Source organism: Anarhichas minor, unplaced genomic scaffold, assembly GCF_050575085.1.
Source record: "Anarhichas minor isolate MPS153535 unplaced genomic scaffold, ASM5057508v1 ptg000084l, whole genome shotgun sequence".
NCBI lineage: Eukaryota > Metazoa > Chordata > Actinopteri > Perciformes > Anarhichadidae > Anarhichas > Anarhichas minor.
Genome location: NW_027466530.1, coordinates 1,140 through 26,742, shown reverse-complemented (window position 1 = coordinate 26,742; position 25,603 = coordinate 1,140). Strand labels below are relative to the sequence as shown.

At 43.3% G+C, this 25,603-nt stretch overlaps 1 pseudogene; it reads right to left on the bottom strand.

Annotated features, from left to right (window-relative positions):
• Positions 1-25,377, bottom strand: part of LOC142938351 (glutamate receptor ionotropic, delta-1-like) — a 76,418-nt pseudogene extending 51,041 nt beyond the window's left edge.
• Between the last annotated feature and the right edge of the window lie 226 nt (positions 25,378-25,603).

Sequence of the window (25,603 nt, the reverse complement as noted above, 5' to 3'; positions counted from 1 at the left end):
AGTGACGACCGCAGAAATCCCCACGGAGACCTCCACCAAGAAGAAGGAAGTTTATTAATTAATGCTCAGCTTCATGAATTCATGATCAGCGACGTCTGCTTCCTGCCTCCGTGTGGAACGAACAGCGTGAGACGTACGACCTGTCGCGTACGATATCGTCAGAGCCGAGAGCAGCTGGTGGCGCCGAGGCTGCTGTTTGCACTGAAAAGGCCACGTTTTGAAATGTGGCTTCATGAATTCCATCGGTTCACGTGGGATGTAAAGCGAGACTGAAGACAGCCGTCACTGCAGGCCGGCCCGCTAAGCGTTCGTCTGTCAGCTGCAAAAGGTCGCGAGTCGACGTCGGATAATGTTTGTTTTGGTTTTGCTACAAAGTCAGCCATGCTTCCAGTCCTCCATCTGTCTCTCCCACGATAAAGAAATATCACCTGACTCCTTCTGGGTGGCTGCCTTGTACAGCAGGGCGGCGTTCTTCTGATCTGAGGTCTGTCAGAGCGTCTTAACTCTGATGGAAAAGCTTGTTGCGAAGGAGACAAGGTCACGAGAGCCGCCATCAAACATGGAGTTACGGACGTGACGGCTTCAAAACAAAAGAACCACAGATTGAGCTGGTGACCTTTAGTAACCTGAAGAAGACGGTCTGAGCTGCTGAGCTGCTGAGCTCAACCGTTAGCTTCACTCAAAGTGTTTTTAGAAAAGATTATCAAGACTAAACCCATTCAGGACTGAGGCAGCTGAGGCTCAGTGGGTAGAGGTCCTGTAAACCAGGCGGCTCTCTTCCAGTTACCTACGTAAGTATCAACCAGGAGGTTTAAATCCAATGGTTCCCAACTAGCAGAGAGAAAAGTCGCTGCATCCAGCGAGGACTCTGTGTTCACATCATCATGCTTGGTGCTCAAACACAGTCAGAGATGATGGACAATGTTTTCCTCATGTTTAATTATTAATGTGAAGATGTCGGCCATGTTATCTGACCAGAGAATTGTTTCTGTTGCTGCTGTTTACATTCCTGATGATGAAAACTCAAAAAATGCAGGAATGTGCTTCTGTTCTTGTTTAGTTTGACATGTTCTTGCTCCAAAGTCTGTCAGATTGAGCATCCTCTGTTTGGTGTTCAAGGTGAAAAAAACAATGTAAAATAAATAGATGGAAGCTCAAATAGATGACAAAAAGCAGAGGAGCGATGATACTCTATCATGCAACGGTAGATCGAGCGGAGATATTAAATTATTGTTGTCATAGAAATACTTAAAAAGGGCCCTCAGGACTATGTGGACACCCTGAGGTGCGCTTCATCTCAGCGTTCTTGCCCCTTTTCTTTGTATCATCTATTTGGACTGAAATCTATTTGTTTGACTGTGTTTGACTTGCTTCATACTTTGTGTGGATATCACGTCTCCATCTGACAGCCGATTCGTTAACGGAGCACTATCCAACACTCACCAGCAACATTCAGTCTCCACCCGGCACATTTGATCCAACGTGTTTGGCCTTTCTTTGTGATAAGTGTTTGTTTGACATATAACGTTCAGGATAGGACAGACACGGAAAAACAAGCTCCTCCAGTCTCCACAGTGACATCACCAGTGCTTCTCTGAAGAGTTCACACATTTTTAACTTGAAGCAAAAAGGCGGACACTCAGTAAAACCACGCGCTCTCCTCATTGAATAACAATTAATAAAGAGGCTGTAGCTCAGGAAAACAATGATATAGTATTTAACGGAGGAAGTTGACGTGTTGCTGGACGCCTTGAAAATGAGGAATAACTTTTTTTGTCAGATTTCATATAAACCGTCGCATGAGGAAACGTTGATCAAACCAACTCAGGACTTGAACTCAGGAGAACGCGGTACGAGTCCTGAGCGAAACCAAAGGTCAACGTTGACTCATTTAAATTTACGTCAATTAATTAAATAACGTAACAAAGGGACGAATTTAAAGCCGAACCACGATGTTTTACTGACAGTAACCAAATAGTTTTGTGTGTATTTATTGACATTCACCACATGTTGGAATGCAGAGGTCAGATTTCATGAAAGTACGTGAATGTGTGACTTCATGGAGCCTAGTTGTACCGATACAATGTTCCAACTTTATCTTGTTAAGCTGTTCTAGTGAGATAATGACATGAGACCTACAGCTGAATATGGTCAAATAACTTACAGCCCAAAATCTCAAATATGACCAGTGCATGAAAAATATGTCTCGCCTTGAAGTGATTCTACAGCTTGACCATCAACATCAACACGTATTGACCTAAAAAGTGGTCGTTAAAAGTAGGAGAGCATCCACCTCCTTTACAGACTTCTACTGTAGATGTAAAGAGAAAGGAACCAACTACGGCCGATACGTTCACATAACTACAGCGTGTTGACCTGCATTCACTAGTAGCTGGTGGGAGACGTCGTAACACCGCTCAGGTGGAGAGGAATCAAAGTTGCAGGAAGCAAAATGAAAAACAAAGTTGACAGTGAAAGAGCTGTCCTCCGCCCACTCTGTGTTTGCCATCCTCTCACAAAGTAATGTTCCATCTCATCAGCTGGTGCAAATGCTGTTCAAGTTCAGGGAAACAACAGGACATGCTGCTCCCTCACTGAGACGTGATGATGTAACGGGAAATGTAAAAATGACTCCCTGACAAAGTGGGGAAAAGTCAAGAAGAAGAAAACAAGAGAGGCTCAAAGTTAAATAGGACAGAGACATCAAATCATGTGTTTGTTAATGGTATTAAATGAGGTTCTTTCTGCAAGCCTGGGTGGAGTTAGTGGAAATGTGTCACTATTGTTGATTGCATTATTTATCATCGACCTCGAGAACGTCTGTCAGCCGATTCATTTAGATGACAGCGTAACAGATAGTTGTATCACGCTCTACGCCGACGATGCAATTATGTCTCCAACAAAAGAAGGTTACACAAAGCAACATGTGTGAGAGATTAAATCACAGCGATAAAAAGCTGATATTAGTAAACAGAGAACATCTAGATATTACCCATTGCTTTACATATCTTGGTGTTATTATGAATTATAATGGTTCACTTTGAGCAATTTTTGCCATTTTCTGTAAATGTAGGAACTTTCTAGCACCTCTGGTAACATGAGCACAGAGGACACATAAGACAGTGGTATGTTCAGGTGTTCTCTAAAAGCTGTGTGAGGTCTGACAGGAAGTAGAGAAAGATCTCTAACGAGCTGCTGGTTGTTAGAAACAAAGAATAAAACAGAGCTCTTCATGCTCTGAGGGACTCTTCAGCTCAGTCTTTCACCAATTAGACCGTGAGAACGGAGACTCCAGGTTGTTTGATGCACATCAGGGTTTTAGGATGGATGAGGTCTTCATGTCTGATCTCACTTCTCTTAACAAAGAAGATGTGTATTCTTGTATTTTAGGTTGTAAATCTAATCACGCTTTAATGATCTTTTCAAAAGGTTTTGTCAATTAAATCTGTAATAAAGAAGCAATGCATTCTCTAGTGTTACAGAAGACATCAAGGCCAATGTACAAGCCAACAGGCAATTAACAATCTGTTAATCAGCTCGACCGCCTTGAAGAGCTCGTTAGAAGAAGTATGTTGACGTATTTCAGCTTAATTTCAAACGTATTTTTGGCGGAAAATCCCATTTGTTACAAAACTACTTATTTATTGAATGCAAAAGTGATATTTGTATCACCAAAGACAAATCAGGTGTTTACGTTAACAGACAAATGGAATAGCTGCAGAGCATTGGAGGGCACTGTTTAGGGCCCTGAACGCATCGTGAGACTTCAGGGACACTGTGTTAATAAACAGAAGGACTCAGTACCTTCTGGATGGTCTCCAGCATGGACCAGCCTCCGTTCCACGGCTTGGTGGACTTCCTGATGCAGTTGAGACTGGCCATGCTGTGCCACTTCCTGTCCTCCAGCTTCCTGTAGAAGGCGTTGGCCATCATCAGCACGCTGTCGTACAGGTAGAGGTTGGACACCTGCAGAGAGAGAGAAGGTTTACATCAAATGTTGAATATCGGCAGCACGGCGTCAGGTGAAACACACGCTGAAGGATTGGACCGTGGCCTGTGGACTGTGGACAGGACTGTGCAGAGTATCAAATATACTGTTTGTAGCAGGTTTTAATATTTCATCTGTAGGTCTGATCTCTGATCACCAGCAAACATCTCTTTAAAGAAGACACTACAGATAAACAGGGTGAAATAATGAAGTAACAGATATCACCATGAAATGCACAAGTGTATCAAATATGTGCTAATTTTCATTCATTTCCAGAACATAAATCTGAACATTGGATGAAGACAGATTCAAAACTCTTGTTTCATTTTGTTGACACATTAGAGTCAAAGGTTTTTAAGACAAATAGACAAAGTAATAAAATAAATGTTTTCTTTTCACTCGTCTGAAAGAAGACGAGTTCAAAAATCTCTTAATTCTTAAATCTTAAAATATGATCCTTATAAACTCATGTGACTAATCTCTGCTTTCATTTTTACACTGTTAATCAACTTTGTTCTTCATATGAATCCTCGTAACGTTCTGCTGTTTGTATCCATGAAGTGATGTCATGAAGGTTAAACTCAGAGATTTAATACTTGTTTTGTTTTCCAAGATGTTCCTGCATTGCATTGTGGGAAAAACATTACCAACACTAACCATCAAGTGTTTTTACTCTCAACTGGCCACATGTGTGACACAGCTGGCTGCTGCATCATCTGCTGGCTCAGAGAGCCACACACACACACACACACCCACCCACACACACATACACACACACACACACACACCCACACACACACACACATACACACACACACCCACACCCACACACACATACACACACACACCCACACACACACACACCCACACACATACACACACACACACACACACACACACCCACACCCACACACACACACCCACACACACACACACACCCACACACACACACCCACACACACAGACACACACACACACAGGACAGTCAGCTCGTAGCCAGCCTGCCCACATGTGATCATGTCGTCTCTCACCCTGGGCTGCAGAGGGTGGAGGGGACACACTGTGACAAATCACACACTCAGTCACTCTCTCTCTCACACACACACACACACACACACACACACACACACACACACACGTCAAAGCAGGGAGCAGAGACCAAATGCAGGGTGACAAATGAGCATCACTCTGTCCAGATGAGTCCAGCTGACTGGCATGAAGTCCATGCAGCACGCTGCCTGAGGTACACACACCCACACGCACGCGTGCACACAGACACACACACACACACACACACACACACACACACACACACACACACACACACACACACACACAAAGATGAAGCATGTATTCCTTCCTCATCCTCTTTTGTCATAGAAGGCTGAAATCTGAAGAGAGAACGAATTGATAGGACAGAGAGACGAGAATCTGTTGCATCTTTGTGTTTAAAGCTGCAATCTGCTGTGTTTCAAATGTGAAGACGCAGAAGTGGAACCTGCTGTGAGTCCTAAAGAGACTGACATGTTGAATAAACCGCGTCAGGAAATAAAGGAAAGAAGACCTGAAATGTGTCACATTCATCTGATATAGTTGTTGGAGACAATCTGCTCAATGAAGGAGTGTTTGACACCAGAGCTACATGACTAAACATCTGTTCTCATCTCTTCTCCTCCTGACGAGCAGATTTAAATAAATCACCGTCTAGTTTCACAACCTTCAGCTGGTTCTGCTAGAACTTCTTCAAACTAATGCAGCCTAACACACTCAGTGCAGGACTCAGTGCAGGACTCAGTGCAGGACTCAGTGCAGGACTCAGTGCAGGACTCAGTGCAGGACTCAACAGAGCCTGAGTCAGCGGTGATGTTAGAAGAGAAATCACCGGTTTGATTCCAGACTTTAACTGCTGTTTGAAATCAGCTCAGGAATCCACACGGCGACCAATCAGAGTGCCTGGTTTGTTGATGACGTCACCTTGAGTGTACTCAGTAAAGGTAGCCGATGGGGACGGAAACTCATCCCATTACAGCTCATAATAATACTTTACTTCCATGTTTCAGCTTTAAGTCCTGGAGAACTTCACAGTGAAAGAAATAAAAACGGCTCCGCTTACAGAAACATGAACTGGTGTGACATGTTCCCCCAGTAAACCAGTAGACCCCAGTAAACCAGTAGACTCCCAGTAAACCAGTAGACCCCAGTAAACCAGTAGACTCCCAGTAAACCAGTAGACCCCAGTAAACCAGTAGACTCTCAGTAGACTCCCAGTGAACCAGTAGACTCTCAGTAAACCAGTAGACTCCAGTAAACCATTAGACTCTCAGTAAAGCAGTAGACTCTCAGTAGACTCTCAGTAAACCAGTAGACTCCCAGTAAACCATTAGACTCTCAGTAAACCAGTAGACTCTCAGTAGACTCCCAGTAAACCAGTAGACCCTCAGTAGACTCTCAGTAAAGCAGTAGACTCTCAGTAGACTCTCAGTAAACCAGTAGACTCTCAGTAGACTCCCAGTAAACCAGTAGACCCTCAGTAGACTCTCAGTAAAGCAGTAGACTCTCAGTAGACTCTCAGTAAACCAGTAGACTCTCAGTAGACTCCCAGTAAACCAGTAGACTCTCAGTAAACCAGTAGACTCTCAGTAGACCAGTAGACTCTCAGTAGACTCTCAGTAAACCAGTAGACTCTCAGTAGACCATTAGACTCTCAGTAGACCAGTAGACCCTCAGTAGACTCTCAGTAAACCAGTAGACTCTCAGTAGACCAGTAGACTCTCAGTAGACCCTCAGTAAACCAGTAGACTCTCAGTAGACTCTCAGTAAACCAGTAGACTCTCAGTAGACCAGTAGACTCTCAGTAAACCAGTAGACCCTCAGTAAACCAGTAGACTCTCAGTAGACGAGTAGACTCTCAGTAAACCAGTAGACTCTCAGTAGACTCTCAGTAAACCAGTAGACTCTCAGTAGACTCTCAGTAAACCAGTAGACTCTCAGTAGACCAGTAGACTCTCAGTAGACCAGTAGACCCTCAGTAAACCAGTAGACTCTCAGTAGACTCTCAGTAAACCAATAGACTCTCAGTAGACTCCCAGTAAACCAGTAGACTCTCAGTAAACTAGTAGACCCTCAGTAGACCCCCAGTAAACCACTAGACCCCAGTCACTGAACCAGTCTGTCTTACCTCCAGGTTCTGCAGGTATCCTTCCTGCGGGTCACACAGCAGAGACGAGATCCGGTGGTTGTGTCTCATACAGCGCGAGCTGCTGTCCCTCCACATGGGGAAGATCTGCCGGATCACCGTCATGCGCCCCAGTGCACTGTGGGTAAGCTCCAGGATCTCCGTGTCGCTGATTTCCTGCGGGGGACAAAGTGAAGGAGACGTCATGTTTCTGCCGTCTGTGTGACAAGAAAATATGCACTTTAAAAGTTAAAGAAAATGGTAACTTCATGTTTAAAATCTGAGATGTGGTTAAAAAGATCAACCATAAATAACATAATGAGGATTTATTGAAACCATAAAGAGTGTTAATAAGTAATTAAAATACCAACATGGTGTTTTTCTTACATTCTTTATTATATAATTTAAGATATAATAGTGTTAAACTGTGATTACCGTATACGTCTCTGGTGGAGACCTGTCAATCACCGTGTAGCCCCGCCCTAAAGCATCCCCTGCTTTATGGTCTGTTTGACTCTAAATGGACCATAATGTACTAAATGAACATCATGCTGTATTGAAGAAGACTTGAAACTAGAGATTGAGACCATGAACTCATGTTTACAATGTTTACTGAGGTAATAAATCAAGAGAGAAGTAGAGTCATTTTCTCATAGACTTCTATACAACCAGAGGAGTCGCCCCCTGCTGGTCACTAGAGAGAATGCAGCTTTAACACATGAAGCATCGACTTCACTCGGCAGAACCGGAGGTTGCCGCCATTTTGTGAATTCACATGTACACAGATATTAATATTTAGTAGTACTATTTGATTTATTTTATCTGTATAACGTGTTTTGTGCACTTTAAGTGAGTTCTGAAGATCTGAAAGTACAAAGTTTAAGCTATTTTGTGTTTAATAGGATACCGAGAGAAATATCTCAGGTAATACTTTGAACACTGTTTTAACGTAAATAAGCTTTGCACTCTCTACTCTCCTTCTCATGCCAGTTGTTGTATTTTTGTACAAATTAACTGCGGTAAAGTTCTTGCTGACGACTTATTCAAACGTCCTGAATGGCAGAAGCTTTGTTTCGTTCTGTGCGTTAAAGTGTTTAAATGAGTCGGTATTTAGCAGCGAGAAACATCAACACAATGATGAACTAAAATGATGTTTACTTCCTCCAGCAAGTGACTGAAGAGCAGTGATCAGGCAGTTTTCACACTAACGGCAGGCTGGACGATTCATATAGAAGCTTCCTTCATTGATGAACATGTTTAATTAATTTGACGCTCAGAAACCCAATTACTTCCTGTGAGGTGTAATTATAGATAAGCTCAATCTAATTTAAAGTATAAACATAATCTATGAATAATATTGGCTTTATTATGCTCAGCTTAATAACACCAAACATAAGCAACAAGAGTCCCGTCTAATGACTCCGTTTGTTTTCTTCAGCTTGAAGGAAAGAAAGTCCACTTTGTTGCATTTTTCTGTATTTTAGTTTTTTGCCGTCCAATTAAAAACCACCGTTCCCGTAAACAGCAGTCAGAAGGATCTGCTGCTCATTCACTGGAGACGTTCTGAGGATTCTCTCAGGTTAAAGGGTTTAAAGTCAAAAGCAAGTTCCAGGTCCTGTAATTGCCTGTCAAGACATTAAGAATCCGTCGGCTGTGTTTGCGGAGCTGTTTTTACTTTGTCTTCTTTTCATTCCATGAAAAAAAACAGAAAGAAATAGACCAAAGATTAATGCTAACATGCTACTTTGCATAAAACAGTACATGTGAGATATTATAGTACGTCTAAAACCTTAGTATTAAACCAATAGGACATAAATTTCATCCTATTTCTGGTGAAACGTTACAGTGTGCAAACACTGGATACAACGCAGGCATTTAATATCCCACAATGCAATGCAGTAGTGACGACGGATGGAAGTTAATGGGGGCTGTTAAGTCCCACTAAACCACCGTATCTGTGCTGTTTCACCTTTAATGGAAAAATGCTTCCACACAATTTAAAAACAAACAACACATTATGTGACGTTGACTGATGTTTTTTATCTAAGTGTGTATATTTTTCTTGCTATTGGTCTCTAGATAGATAATCTCTGTCAGAAGCTGCCTATCATGATAAATGACCAGATTATTATCACTGACCAGACTGTGATTATGACCAGATCAATATATGAATGGCTCTGATTATAACTGCACTCAGTCAGAGACTTGAGCGTAGCAGTTTGCCTCACTGCTTTACATTCATACTACAAATCCAGCCTTCATTAGTAGCTCACATACACAAAAGTCATGACAGTGTTTAACTAAAAGAAACTGCAGCTTCCTGTTTGTTTCTTTTAACCTTTACGAAGATTATTTCTTACTAGCGTTAACGGTTTTATCTTCCAGTTAATGTCGGACGTCTCAACAGAGCTCTGCTAGCTAACGTTAGCAAAACATAGTGCAAATGCTAATTTAGTTAATTGAAGAACAAAGTAACGAGAGGCTATAAAGGTCCAGATTTATAGAACATTTGAACATTAGCACCACCTCCTGACAATAAAAGGAAACTAGTTAACGTTAGCCTTCCTGAATATTATTAAATACCACTAACAGATTGAAAATGTGTTAGTTATTGAGAAAAAATAGTCTCTATTACAATCAAATGCTTATAGAAGACTACCGGCTTGGCACCAACGTAAGCACCCTCCCTTCTTTTCTGCTGAGGAACATCATGTGGTGTTATTGAGAAACTCCAGAAAAGCTACTCAATGGAACATGTTCTGGGATTGTTTTGTCAACATTCGATGCACTTCCTGCTCCAAGAGACACGAAGTAAACTGAAGAAAACTCAAAGTCGAGGTCAGGACGGTCAAGTTCTTCCACACCAACCTTTAAAGAGCCGGATTCTGTTGGTCGAACTTCATGTACTAGGGTTGGATCAACTTGATTTACTACTGTAAAATGAGTTCAACCAACACTATTAAGTTAAGTTGGACTCAACCCTAGTAAATAAGTTGAACCAACCCTAATAAATTAAGTTGGACCAACATAATTGCTTAATGCTTGAAGAAAGCAGTTTAATCGTGTGGAAATCATTTTCATGATTTAGGAAGTTCGTTGAAACCGTTTTTTTTGAGTAAAGAGACACAAAGTAGACTGAAGAAAACTCAAAGTTGAGGTCAGAACTAGTTCTTTACACCAAACTTTATCGAGCTGGATTTAATACGAAACTATGTGGAATCGTCAAGTTTCTAAAAACATTGAGCTTTGTAAGTTATAAACTCCACAGGCTGTTTATTAAGTTGGTATATCAGTTGGACTTGTTTGAACATCCTCTGATCTCCGATGTGATATTTGAGGGAAACGAGACAACATGCAGGTTGGACGAAAACTCTGAAGACAGTTTTTCATTTCATTGTTCCGCCGTGTTTTACATCACAGCTTCTGGACTCAATGAGAGACAATCAATATACAAACTGCTTCCACCTCTCAACCACAAACTGCAGGAGCTGAAATAGATGTGATATTACAGGTAATGACCTGCACTCAGGCACAGGAAGAAGAAGTGAGCGGAGGTTCATGGGAATCAGATAACAGGTATTTCCTGAGTGCAATGTAACCTTCAGGAAGGAGTAATGTTGTAGGGAAAGATGGGATCCCGAGGACGCTGAGAGGGGATTTTACTGCAGCTCATTCAGAAAGCAATGAGGCTTCAGATAATAGAAAACATGGCATGTGGAGGAGTTTGTCATAAACACGCTGTTAGACACTAAACGTCCGTCCACTCGCTTGAGGCTCATTACAGAAAACAACACGGTTGGACGAGACGGATTAAAGACGCAGAAACATCTCTGCTGTTCTCAGATCTTCACCGCAGTGAGATAGAATATGTGAAAGTTGTCCTGAGGTTCCCTAAAAACAAAAAGGTTCATCCTCTGACCATGTCGCCATTTTAGGACACTTCAGACCCGGCTCTGCTCAGCACTGTCAGACCGGAGTTTGAGCTTAATGCTAATAGTTAGCATGTAAATACACTCACATAAATTATTTACAGGTCAAAACAGCAGCAACACCAGGTTTTAACGTAGTTAGTAGTCAAGAATTAAGAACATAGAAGAGAACTAAGTGTCGATGCATATATATATATACTGCATATATATATATATAAATAAAATAAAAGAGGAATTAAATGAAACATACAGTTTTTAAAAACGTTAATGTTGTAAATTGATACAAACAAAACAAAAAAGGCAATAAAACTACTTGTTAGGTTTAATAAACATGTGGTTTGGCTTCAAATACGTACGTTTGTTTTTTTAAATTATTTTTATTTAAAGACGTAAATTGAACTAAGTCAACATTGACTTCTGGTTTCACTCGGGACGCGTACAGCGGCCTCCTGAGTTTAAGTCCTGTGTGTTTGAATCCAATCTTCCCCCCCGACCTCGTAAACCTACAGACTTTAAATTAGAAACATCGATTATTTGTGATTCGTCAGAAACAAACGCAATGAGGGAGTAAATATATATATATACAGTAAATATTAGAAAAAGCACATTTAAAATGTCAGAGGTTGATGATTACCAGCCGTTGATTTGTGACACAAACGCTCTCCAACTCTTCTCTCACTGAAATGTCTCTCAGACTGCTGATGGAGAGCTTTATTCACGCTCCCTCAGGAGGAAATCAAACAACTTTGGTTGAACCTTAACTTTTCATCATCATTGTCCAATACTTTCATTTATGACTGAATACCTGCAGTGACTTTCCCATCAGCCTCAGCTGTACTCTGTTTACTGCTGATTAGCTCATTTTAGTATCTGGCTCAAAGCTCCTTTGTGTCTGATTACAGCCTGAAGTCTTGTTGGATATTTACACTCACCTGTGACTGCTGCTCGTCTCCTTATGATTCTTTTATTAGTGTTCGATTCCAACAAACATGTAAGTGATTCAGAGTAGGACTCTGACTTACTCGCCTCAGGCGTAGGATTAAAAACAACTCTTTGTTGAAAACATTTGTGTCTTTAACCCACAGAACCAGTTTTTCGCTAACGTCACATTTTTCTCTCTGTGGTATTGATTTTCAAAATAAAAGTCCTGCTCCTCTATGGAAACAGAACCATCATGACTAGAAGTACAGAGAACTAGAACACGTCTTTAGTGCAGAATAACACAGTTATTATTAATCATTAAGAAACGCAAGTTGAAATTGTTTTGATAAGTTGTTTTACAAAAGTCGCAAAACAATGGAATCTAAATATCCAACATTTCTCCAAGTGTGCACAAGTGTTGCCAACGTTAGAAGAATGAGTCTCTACATGTTCTAAATATTAAACTATTCACATCCTCCACTTCAGACTCCTCATCCTCTCCTCTCCCCTCCTCTCCTCCTCTCCTCTCCCCTCCTCCTCTCCCCTCCTCTCCTCTCCCCTCCCCTCCTCTCCTCTCCTCTCCTCTCCCCTCCCCTCCTCCTCTCCTCTCCCCTCCTCTCCTCCTCTCCTCTCCTCTCCTCTCCCCTCCCCTCCTCCTCTCCCCTCCCCTCCTCCTCTCCCCTCCTCTCCTCTCCCCTCCCCTCCTCTCCTCCTCTCCTCTCCTCTCCTCTCCCCTCCCCTCCTCCTCTCCTCTCCCCTCCTCTCCTCCTCTCCTCTCCTCTCCCCTCCCCTCCTCCTCTCCTCTCCCCTCCCCTCCTCTCCTCCTCTCCTCTCCTCTCCTCTCCCCTCCCCTCCTCCTCTCCTCTCCCCTCCTCTCCTCCTCTCCTCTCCTCCCCCCTCCTCTCCTCCTCTCCTCTCCTCCCCCCTCCCCTCCCCTCCTCCTCTCCTCTCCCCTCCCCTCCTCCTCTCCCCTCCCCTCCTCCTCTCCTCTCCTCTCCTCTCCCCTCCTCTCCTCCTCTCCTCTCCTCCCCCCTCCCCTCCTCCTCTCCCCTCCCCTCCTCCTCTCCCCTCCCCTCCTCCTCTCCCCTCCTCTCCTCTCCTCCTCTCCTCTCCTCCTCTCCTCTCCTCCCCCCTCCTCTCCTCCTCTCCTCTCCTCCCCCCTCCCCTCCCCTCCGCCTCTCCTCTCCCCTCCCCTCCTCCTCTCCCCTCCCCTCCTCCTCTCCTCTCCTCTCCTCTCCCCTCCTCTCCTCCTCTCCTCTCCTCCCCCCTCCCCTCCTCCTCTCCCCTCCCCTCCTCCTCTCCCCTCCCCTCCTCCTCTCCCCTCCTCTCCTCTCCTCCTCTCCTCTCCTCCTCTCCTCCCCTCCTCTCCTCCCCTCCTCTCCTCTCCTCTCCTCCTCTCCCCTAATCTTCTCCTCTCCTCTCCCCTCCTCTCCTCCTCTCCTCTCCTCCCCTCCTCTTCAGTTGTTTCAGACAACTGAAGAGGGGGGGGGGGGGGGGCATCACTGTGGGTGATAATAACAGGATCAATAAGATGATCAGAAAGGCTGGCTCAGTGATTGGTCTAACCCCAGACTCACTAGAAGTCACTGTTGAAAAGCAAACAAGGGCCAAGTTAAACACAATTGTCTTGTTTGAAGGCCGTCCACTACACGGTGTCTTCAATGGACTCCGAAGCTCATTTAGTGAGAGACTCAGGACGCCTCAGTGTTCTACTGAACCAATCAGAAGGTCTTTCGTTCCAGCAGCAGTCCGATTCTTTAAGAACACCTTTTGTGTACTGTGTTGTGGACTGTGTTGTGGACTGTGGACTGTGTTGTGGACTGTGGACTGTGTTGTGTACTGTGTTGTGGACTGTGTTGTGGACTGTGGACTGTGTTGTGTACTGTGTTGTGGACTGTGTTGTGGACTGTGGACTGTGTTGTGTACTGTGTTGTGGACTGTGTTGTGGACTGTGTTGTGGACTGTGTTGTGTACTGTGTTGTGGACTGTGTTGTGGACTGTGTTGTGGACTGTGGACTGTGTTGTGGACTGTGTTGTGGACTGTGGACTGTGTTGTGGACTGTGTTGTGGACTGTGTTGTGGACTGTGGACTGTGTTGTGGACTGTGTTGTGGACTGTGTTGTGTACTGTGTTGTGTACTGTGTTGTGTACTGTGTTGTGTACTGTGTTGTGGACTGTGTTGTGTACTGTGTTGTGGACTGTGTTGTGTACTGTGTTGTGTACTGTGTTGTGGACTGTGTTGTGTACTGTGTTGTGGACTGTGTTGTGTACTGTGTTGTGTACTGTGTTGTGGACTGTGTTGTGGACTGTGTTGTGTACTGTGTTGTGTACTGTGTTGTGTACTGTGTTGTGTACTGTGTTGTGGACTGTGTTGTGGACTGTGTTGTGTACTGTGTTGTGGACTGTGTTGTGGACTGTGTTGTGGACTGTGTTGTGTACTGTGTTGTGTACTGTGTTGTGTACTGTGTTGTGTACTGTGTTGTGGACTGTGTTGTGTACTGTGTTGTGGACTGTGTTGTGGACTGTGTTGTGTACTGTGTTGTGGACTGTGTTGTGGACTGTGTTGTGTACTGTGTTGTGGACTGTGTTGTGGACTGTGTTGTGGACTGTGTTGTGTACTGTGTTGTGGACTGTGTTGTGGACTGTGTTGTGGACTGTGTTGTGGACTGTGTTGTGGACTGTGTTGTGTACTGTGTTGTGTACTGTGTTGTGGACTGTGTTGTGTACTGTGTTGTGGACTGTGTTGTGTACTGTGTTGTGTACTGTGTTGTGGACTGTGTTGTGGACTGTGTTGTGTACTGTGTTGTGTACTGTGTTGTGTACTGTGTTGTGGACTGTGTTGTGGACTGTGTTGTGGACTGTGTTGTGTACTGTGTTGTGTACTGTGTTGTGTACTGTGTTGTGTACTGTGTTGTGGACTGTGTTGTGTACTGTGTTGTGGACTGTGTTGTGTACTGTGTTGTGTACTGTGTTGTGGACTGTGTTGTGTACTGTGTTGTGGACTGTGTTGTGGACTGTGTTGTGGACTGTGGACTGTGTTGTGGACTGTGTTGTGGACTGTGTTGTGGACTGTGTTGTGTACTGTGTTGTGGACTGTGTTGTGGACTGTGTTGTGGACTGTGTTGTGTACTGTGCTGTGTACTGTGTTGTGGACTGTGTTGTGTACTGTGTTGTGGACTGTGTTGTGTACTGTGTTGTGGACTGTGTTGTGTACTGTGTTGTGGACTGTGTTGTGTACTGTGTTGTGGACTGTGCTGTGTACTGTGTTGTGGACTGTGTTGTGGACTGTGTTGTGGACTGTGTTGTGGACTGTGTTGTGTACTGTGTTGTGGACTGTGTTGTGGACTGTGTTGTGGACTGTGTTGTGGACTGTGTTGTGGACTGTGTTGTGTACTGTGTTGTGGACTGTGTTGTGGACTGTGTTGTGTACTGTGCTGTGTACTGTGTTGTGGACTGTGTTGTGGACTGTGTTGTGGACTGTGTTGTGGACTGTGTTGTGTACTGTGCTGTGTACTGTGTTGTGGACTGTGTTGTGTACTGTGTTGTGGACTGTGTTGTGGACTGTGGACTGTGTTGTGTACTGTGTTGTGGACTGTGGACTGTGTTGTGGACTGTGTTGTGGACTGTGTTGTGGACTGTGTTGTGGACTGTGGACTGTGTTGTGTACTGTGTTGTGGACTGTGGACTGTGTTGTGGACTGTGTTGTGGACTGTGTTGTGGACTGTGTTGTGTACTGTGTTGTGTACTGTGTTGTGTACTGTGTTGTGGACTGTGTTGTGTACTGTGTTGTGGACTGTGTTGTGTACTGTGTTGTGTACTGTGTTGTGGACTGTGTTGTGGACTGTGTTGTGGACTGTGGACTGTGTTGTGTACTGTGTTGTGGACTGTGGACTGTGTTGTGGACTGTGTTGTGGACTGTGTTGTGGACTGTGTTGTGGACTGTGTTGTGTACTGTGTTGTGTACTGTGTTGTGGACTGTGTTGTGGACTGTGTTGTGTACTGTGTTGTGGACTGTGTTGTGGACTGTGTTGTGGACTGTGTTGTGGACTGTGTTGTGGACTGTGTTGTGTACTGTGTTGTGGACTGTGTTGTGTACTGTGTTGTGGACTGTGTTGTGTACTGTGTTGTGGACTGTGTTGTGGACTGTGTTGTGGACTGTGGACTGTGTTGTGTACTGTGTTGTGGACTGTGGACTGTGTTGTGGACTGTGTTGTGGACTGTGTTGTGGACTGTGTTGTGTACTGTGTTGTGTACTGTGTTGTGGACTGTGTTGTGGACTGTGTTGTGGACTGTGTTGTGTACTGTGTTGTGGACTGTGTTGTGTACTGTGTTGTGTACTGTGTTGTGGACTGTGTTGTGTACTGTGTTGTGGACTGTGTTGTGGACTGTGGACTGTGTTGTGTACTGTGTTGTGGACTGTGTTGTGTACTGTGTTGTGGACTGTGTTGTGTACTGTGTTGTGGACTGTGTTGTGGACTGTGGACTGTGTTGTGTACTGTGTTGTGTACTGTGTTGTGTACTGTGTTGTGGACTGTGTTGTGGACTGTGTTGTGTACTGTGTTGTGGACTGTGTTGTGGACTGTGGACTGTGTTGTGTACTGTGTTGTGGACTGTGGACTGTGTTGTGTACTGTGTTGTGTACTGTGTTGTGTACTGTGTTGTGGACTGTGTTGTGTACTGTGTTGTGGACTGTGTTGTGGACTGTGGACTGTGTTGTGTACTGTGTTGTGGACTGTGGACTGTGTTGTGTACTGTGTTGTGTACTGTGTTGTGGACTGTGTTGTGTCGTCGGTATGAGTTTTTGGGTGGTAAATGAGTTTCCCCACTGGGGATTAATAAAGTTTTCTAATCTAATCTTCATTCTGAAAAGAGGCAGCAAAAATAACAGGGTGCTTTTATTGTGAAGAGTTTGAAGGAAATGAAATGTGATTTAGTCCTCTCTAGATGGAGGGAGGAGAAACAGGAAGTAGAAGAAAGCTTTGTCTGCTGTCTCTACCTGATGACAAGACACCTAAACACTCCGCCATCGAGGACAAGAAACAAGCTCAGTGACACATGACACACTGCTGCTCAACCCTCAGAGGAGGAGGAGGAGGAGGGGGAGGAGGAGGAGGAGGGGGAGGAGGAGGAGGGGGAGGGGGAGGAGGAGGAGGAGGAGGAGGGAGAGAGGCTGGGAGAGAGTATTTAGGTAGAATGTGAGGAGGTTGACAAGCTGCCTGCTTTACCAGCGGGACGTCACATGATGCCTTTCATGAGGAAGAGGAGGAGGAGGAGGAAGAAGAGGAGGAGGAGGAGGAGCAGAGAGGAAGCAGCAGTAACCAATGATTATATTTACATGTGATAGTTTTTACTGATTATTTACTCAAATGAAATACTAATATTAATGATTTGTTTAAATAGTTTTGTTTCTTCAGCCGACGATCTTTTAAAGAAACGTCTGAGAGACGATGACGATTGAAACGTTTTATATATTTAAAGATTATTACTGAAACATCAAAGGTCTCTGATAATAATGACGTCATCACCTTCTTATACACCGGTTGTTGTTTTTCAGCTGTCTTGTTGGTTCTTATCTCTTTTTAATTGTTGTTTAGTCCATAACTCTGTTTTATTTAAATAATATTCAGCTTTCACTTGTTGAAGAGAAAATTAATATCTTTTGTTTGACAATCGTGAGATAAACTTTAATTTACAATCTGCTGTTTTTGGTGTTCAGTGATGTAAATACAAAGATTATGATTTAAGTTAAATACGATATTTATTTACTTCAGCTTGAAGGTCTTATTCTATTGTTCCTGATAGCTGCTGTTAATAAAGTCTTTATCTGGTGTTTGTTGTGTAATTAAACATTTTCCCACAGTGTTCGTTGAGAAAATTAATATTGAGTTGGAAGGAAGGAAGGAAGGAAGGAGGAGGAGACTAGGAGGAAGGAAGGAAGGAAGGAGGAGGAGACTAGGAGGAAGGAAGGAAGGAAGGAGGAGGAGACTAGGAGGAAGGAAGGAAGGAAGGAGGAGGAGACTAGGAGGAAGGTAGGAAGGAAGGAAGGAAGGAAGGAGGAGGAAACTAGGAGGAAGGAAGGAAGGAAGGAAGGAAGGAAGGAGGAGGAGACTAGGAGGAAGGAAGGAAGGAAGGAGGAGGAGACTAGGAGGAAGGTAGGAAGGAAGGAAGGAAGGAAGGAGGAGGAGACTAGGAGGAAGGAAGGAAGGAAGGAAGGAAGGAGGAGGAGACTAGGAGGAAGGAAGGAAGGAAGGAGGAGGAGACTAGGAGGAAGGAAGGAAGGAAGGAAGGAGGAGGAGACTAGGAGGAAGGAGGAGATCATCCCGTTGAATACTTGTGAATACTTGTGAATGGTTGGAACACGCGGTGACGCTGAGCTCAGCAGCGTTTCAGTGACTCTGGAGACTGAACGAGTGATTAGTTAACGGTTCACTTTGAAACAAAGACAGACTTAATGTGGATTAGGAGGTTTGGGAGAATAGAAATCTGGCAGAGAAAGACATTTCTTTTCTCTTTCTGTTCAGCAGATGACAGTTTCTCCCCCGTCTCCCCCGTCTCCCTCTGAATGATGCCGTTAACGACGGCTCCGTTAATTGTCTGAGATGCTGGAGATGATACGAGAATCAGAGAGGAGTTAAGAACAACAGCTGAAGTCACAGATGTCAGTTGTTTTTAATATTCAACGCTGTCATTGTCTCCTCTCACCCTTCACTCATCTCTATTTTACTCCCAGCAGGGGGGAGTCGCCCACGGCCGAGGGGGAGGAATAACATGACATGAAATAGAAAGAGACACTCAGCTTGTGTCGTCATCTCCCGACAGCAGCGACGGACACGCAGGAAGATGCTTTTCATGCTTCTTATTCAAAGTGCTCAGCTGAAAACAGGACGTGAGGAAGCTTCAGGAGCTACAACCGCTCTCATTTCATCATCTCCTGCCTCCTTGTTTCCTTGTTTCCTCGCTCCATCTCCCAAATTCCTAGAATGCATTTTGAGGAATAAGGATAGAGGAGGCATGTCGGAGGAGAGAGGAAACACCGGTGTTTCCTTTGCAGAAGTCTTTTCGACACACAGCTGTAATAAGCTGAAATCATCTGTTTCCTTTTGTTTCCAGAAGTAGCAGTTATTAAATATGATCAAACTTTCTGTCCTTCACACTTCATGACATCTCAGCTGATGTTACTTATGTCTTTATGCTGAATCATCACATGTAGTAAGCATCACAATCACACGCGTGTTAGACGGTTCAGTGTCACGTGATGTCAAGCTCTTACCTCGTTCACAAACACCCAGTGACTGTCTTTAGACGCCAGGTTGGTTTCCACCGCCTGCAGAGAGACAGACAGAGAGACAGAGAGACAGACAGAGAGACAGAGAGAGAGAGAGAGGGACAGACAGAGAGACAGACAGAGAGACAGAGAGAGAGAGAGGGAGACAGAGAAACAGAGAGAGACACAGAGAGGGACAGAGAGACAGACAGAGAGACAGACAGAGAGACAGAGAGAGAGAGAGAGGGACAGACAGAGAGACAGACAGAGAGACAGAGAGAGAGAGAGGGAGACAGAGAAACAGAGAGAGACACAGAGAGGGACAGAGAGACAGACAGAGAGACAGACAGAGAGACAGAGAGAGAGGGAGACAGAGAAACAGAGAGAGAGAGAGAGAGAGAGGGACAGAGAGACAGAGAGGGACAGACAGAGAGAGAGAGACAGAGAAACAGACAGAGAGAGAGAGACAGAGAAACAGAGAGAGAGAGAGAGACAGAGAGACAGACAGAGAGACAGACAGAGAGACAGACAGAGAAACAGAGAGAGAGAGACAGACAGAGAGACAGACAGAGAAACAGAGAGAGCGAGGGAGACAGAGAAACAGAGAGAGAGAGAGACAGACAGAGAGACAGACAGAGAGACAGACAGAGAAACAGAGAGAGAGAGAGACAGAGAGGGACAGACAGAGAGGGAGACAGAGAGACAGACAGAGAGACATACAGAGAGACAGAGACAGAGAGGGACAGACAGAGAGACAGACAGAGAGACAGAGAGGGACAGACAGAGAGGGAGACAGAGAGACAGACAGAGAGACAGAGACAGAGAGGGACAGACAGAGAGGGAGACAGCGAGACAGAGAGAGAGACAGAGAGGGACAGACAGAGAGGAAGACAGAGAGAGAGAGAGACAGACAGAGAGACAGAGAGGGACAGACAGAGAGGAAGACAGAGAGACAGGTTAATAACGAGGACAGCAGCTAATTTATTCACACCTTGTATGTTTGTGGCCTCGATGACGAGGCAGCAGCTCTGCTTCTCTTCTCACTTGTGTCCTTTTTCTTTGTTTGTTTGAAAAGTTCACCTCCTCTGATGTCACCATGACGGCTCGTGTCCCAAAACATAGAGCGACAAAAAGCTTTTTTTCAGGGAGAGCGGAGTGAACGCTTATCAAAGTGCCCTGATGGGGGAGGGGCTCTCCTGGTCCTCTGTGATAACATAACATAATATTATATTATATAATATTATATAACATAATATAATATAACATAACATAACATAATATAACATAATATAATATAACATAATATAATATAATATAATATAATATACTATAGCATAATATAATATAACATAACATAATATAACATAATATAATATAACATAATATAATATAATATAATATAATATACTATAACATAATATAATATAATATAATATAATATACTATAGCATAATATAATATAACATAATATAATATAACATAATATAATATAATATAATATAACATAATATAATATGATATAGCATAGTATAACATAATATAGCATAATATAATATAACATAATATAACATAATATAACATAATATAATATAATATAACATAATATAATATGATATAATATAATATACTATAGCATAATATAATATAACATAATATAATATAACATAATATAACATAATATAATATAATATAATATAACATAATATAATATGATATAGCATAGTATAACATAATATAACATAATATAATATAACATAATATAACATAATATAATATAACATAATATAATATAATATAATATAATATACTATAACATAATATAATATAACATAATATAATATAACATAATATAATATAACATAATATAATATAATATAACATAATATAATATAATATAATACAATAATATAATATAATAACAAGCAGCATCGGGCAGATGATGGCCCAGCATGGGGCTGATAGCGGTCCTGATTGGTCCTGGATCAGTTCTGTGCACTGAGACCGGTTCCTATTGTCTCAGGGAGGAGACACAATAATGTGAACACTCTAAAACCACACGAGTTATAAAAACTGAGATTTGGTCCAGAGTTTCTAAATTCAGATGAAACGAGAGAGACGGAGTTAGTTATGTGTTCAATATCTATTGATAACTGAACCCACTTCATTTATAGTAAGAATCAGGTTTAATGTCATCAATTAAACGTGTGAGTGTGTGTGTGTGTGTGTGTGTGTGAACATATGATAGGAGTGTGTGTGTGTGTGTGTGTGTGTGTGTGTGTGTGAACATATGATAGGAGTGTGTGTGTGTGTGTGTGTGTGTGTGAACATATGATAGGAGTGTGTGTGTGTGTGTGTGTGTGTGAACATATGATAGGAGTGTGTGTGTGTGTGTGTGTGTGTGTGAACATATGATAGGAGTGTGTGTGTGTGCGTGTGTGTGTGAACATATGATAGGAGTGTGTGTGTGTGTGTGTGTGTGTGTGTGTGTGTGTGTGAACATATGATAGGAGTGTGTGTGTGTGTGTGTGTGTGTTTGAACATATGATAGGAGTGTGTGTGTGTGTGTGTGTGTGTGAACATATGATAGGAGTGTGTGTGTGTGTGTGTGTGTGTGTTTGAACATATGATAGGAGTGTGTGTGTGTGTGTGTGTGTGTGTGTGAACATATGATAGGAGTGTGTGTGTGTGTGTGTGAACATATGATAGGAGTGTGTGTGTGTGTGTGTGTGAACATATGATAGGTGTGTGTGTGTGTGTGTGTGTGAACATATGATAGGAGTGTGTGTGTGTGTGTGTGTGTGTGAACATATGATAGGAGTGTGTGTGTGTGTGTGTGTGTGTGAACATATGATAGGAGTGTGTGTGTGTGTGTGTGTGTGTTTGAACATATGATAGGAGTGTGTGTGTGTGTGTGTGTGTGAACATATGATAGGAGTGTGTGTGTGTGTGTGTGTGTGTGTGTGAACATATGATAGGAGTGTGTGTGTGTGTGTGTGTGTGTGTGTGAACATATGATAGGAGTGTGTGTGTGTGTGTGTGAACATATGATAGGAGTGTGTGTGTGTGTGTGTGAACATATGATAGGAGTGTGTGTGTGTGTGTGTGTGTGAACATATGATAGGAGTGTGTGTGTGTGTGTGTGAACATATGATAGGAGTGTGTGTGTGTGTGTGTGTGTGAACATATGATAGGAGTGTGTGTGTGTGTGTGTGAACATATGATAGGAGTGTGTGTGTGTGTGTGTGTGTGAACATATGATAGGAGTGTGTGTGTGTGTGTGTGTGTGAACATATGATAGGAGTGTGTGTGTGTGTGTGTGTGAACATATGATAGGTGTGTGTGTGTGTGTGTGTGAACATATGATAGGAGTGTGTGTGTGTGTGTGTGTGAACATATGATAGGTGTGTGTGTGTGTGTGTGTGTGTGAACATATGATAGGAGTGTGTGTGTGTGTGTGTGTGTGAACATATGATAGGAGTGTGTGTGTGTGTGTGTGTGTGTTTGAACATATGATAGGAGTGTGTGTGTGTGTGTGTGTGTGAACATATGATAGGAGTGTGTGTGTGTGTGAACATATGATAGGAGTGTGTGTGTGTGTGTGTGTGTGTGTGTGAACATATGATAGGAGTGTGTGTGTGTGTGTGTGAACATATGATAGGAGTGTGTGTGTGTGTGTGTGTGTGAACATATGATAGGAGTGTGTGTGTGTGTGTGTGTGTGAACATATGATAGGTGTGTGTGTGTGTGTGTGAGACAGGTGAAGATAAACAGCAGCTTAACAATGTAAAAACAATTGAATATGATAAGATAAGCATGATTTAACACACACACACACACACTGATCCCACTGTAATCAAGCTAATGTGCTTCAGTGAGTGATGGAAGAGAAGCGGAGACTTCGTTCCTCTTCTTCGTCCTTCACACTCGTGAAGAAGAAGCTGAGCGTTTGTCTGGAGGAGGTTCAGCAGTACGGTGGCCATTTTAGGACATTTCAGCCTCAGCTTGTGAAGCTAAACGTATCTTCGCTCAGAGCTAAATGAACACTAATGCTAAGCTGCTGACTGTCATTGTTCACGTTGTTTATGACACAACACTTGTTGTTGATGTGTATCTCCAACTTTACCTGCTGCTCATGAGTCCAAACTGCCAAACAGGAAGTGAGCGCTTCCAATGGGCTTTATAGCAGAGGGGACTCGGACCGTACCATTATGAGTAGACACAGAGGGGGTTCCATTGTTTGTCTTTAAGTATCTGAACAATCTATGGTGTTAATATGTCTGTGTTCAACAATTAGAATCATGATTTAGACTTTTGTTTTTCCCTAGAAATGTTGTTTTATTGTCTTAATTGATTATATATCTTTAGCTTCCTGTTTAAAAACAAGGTGCAGAAGATCCTCAATCACCAGATCAACTAACTGACTGACTGACTACCTACCCAATTACCTAACTAACTATCTAACTACCTAAAGAAATAAACAACTAACTCATTATCTACCCAACTGCCTAACTAACTAACTTGCTTACTAATTAACTAACTAGCTACCTGCCTAACTAACTTACCAACGAACTAATGACCTTATTAACTAACTAGCTAACTGACACACTGGATCTCCTGATGTTCTTCTGGAAGGTTGTTCATGTTCATGTTTCTTCTTCTTCTCACACTTTATTTGTACAGGATGCAGATGTTGTGTTTAAAACAGGAAGTGATGAAGAACAACACGCTGACAGAAAAGTCAACACGCGTGAGCTGAAAACATGTTGACAGCTGACGACGTTAAGAGAACAATGAACTCTATTACGAAGGCTTGATTCCATTTAGCTGCTTGATACGATGAGCTTTTACTCTTTGATAAAGGCAGCGTGATGTGGCTGAGATCAGAACATGTCATTACTGAACATGAACACACACACACACACTCACACACGCACACACACACACACACACACACACACACACACACACTCACACACACTCACACAGTACTCAAACAGGACTCAGTAAGAACCTGGAGGCAACACAAACCTCTCAACCACCAAACCTCTCTGGACAACTATGATCAGGCAGTTTGGTTGGTTGGTTGAGTGTGTGTGTGTGTGTGTGTGTGTGTGTGTGTTGTCAGCGATCACGTTAACCTATAGTTAAGGCCACAGCCCTGCTCTCATAACACACTTCACATGACATCTCCTACTTGGAGATATTACACCTGTCAACATAACCTTTACTGGACCAGATGGACTGTAGGTATTATCTCTCTCTCACACACGCACCACACACACGGACACACACACACACGCACGCACACACACACGGACACGCACGCACGCACGCACGCACGCACACACACACACACACACACACACACACACACACACACACGCACACAGACTTGAAGATGACTCACACAGCAGACAGACTTCTCTTGTACTTCCTGTTATTCTAAATAACATAATAAAACACAGCCGGTCTCACAGCTACGTTACGTTTCAATCTGGTTTATTTTCTGTGAACTGAACTGAATCGTTAACATCGAACAGTTATGTGTCAAACATGTGGTGAAGCTAACAATGATCAGTGTGAAGAAGAGGCAGAAAGAAGAGGAAGCAAACGCAACAAGAGAATAGAAATGCATCAACCTGCAGGCCATATGTGTATAAATACACATGTGTATTTATATATATATATATCTATATATCTATATCTATATCTATATATATAGATATAGATATAAATGCATCGTGTGCAAAGGATTGTGGGTGTTTTAGGAGAACCTATTCACGCATCGTTGAAGAACCGAGGACTCGATCCTCGACATCAGAACAGATATCCGATGACGTGTATCATCCTCGATATTTAGCCGCTGAAGGATCGGCCGATCCTCTGGGGGACCACGAACATCCTTCTGGTGTTGCAGGAAGTCGCGGCCCGGTTGCTCACACTCTCGTCCTGTGACCGGGTCGCCACATGACCGCCAGGGAGGATGACGATGACGATGATGAAGGCTGACGCTCGTGACTGACAGATACACAGATGCGCGAGCAGCTCGGCGGGAGTGGGAGCAGAGATCCAGACGACACACAGAGAGAACGCATCAGGCCTGAGGAGCAGACACACGGCCGTAAACACAGCGTTAGTCTTTCCTTCCTCCGCGCTCTGAAACATGAACGGCTCGTATGATCGCTTCATCCGTCTGAGGAATGGAGACAGACCGCAGGAGAGAGACGCGTGTCGCTGCAGGAGACATCGCTCAGTGCTTTAAAGGACTGACGTGGAGATGTGGACGTCCAGAGGTTTGATGCATGTTCAGGAGATCTGTAGTTCCT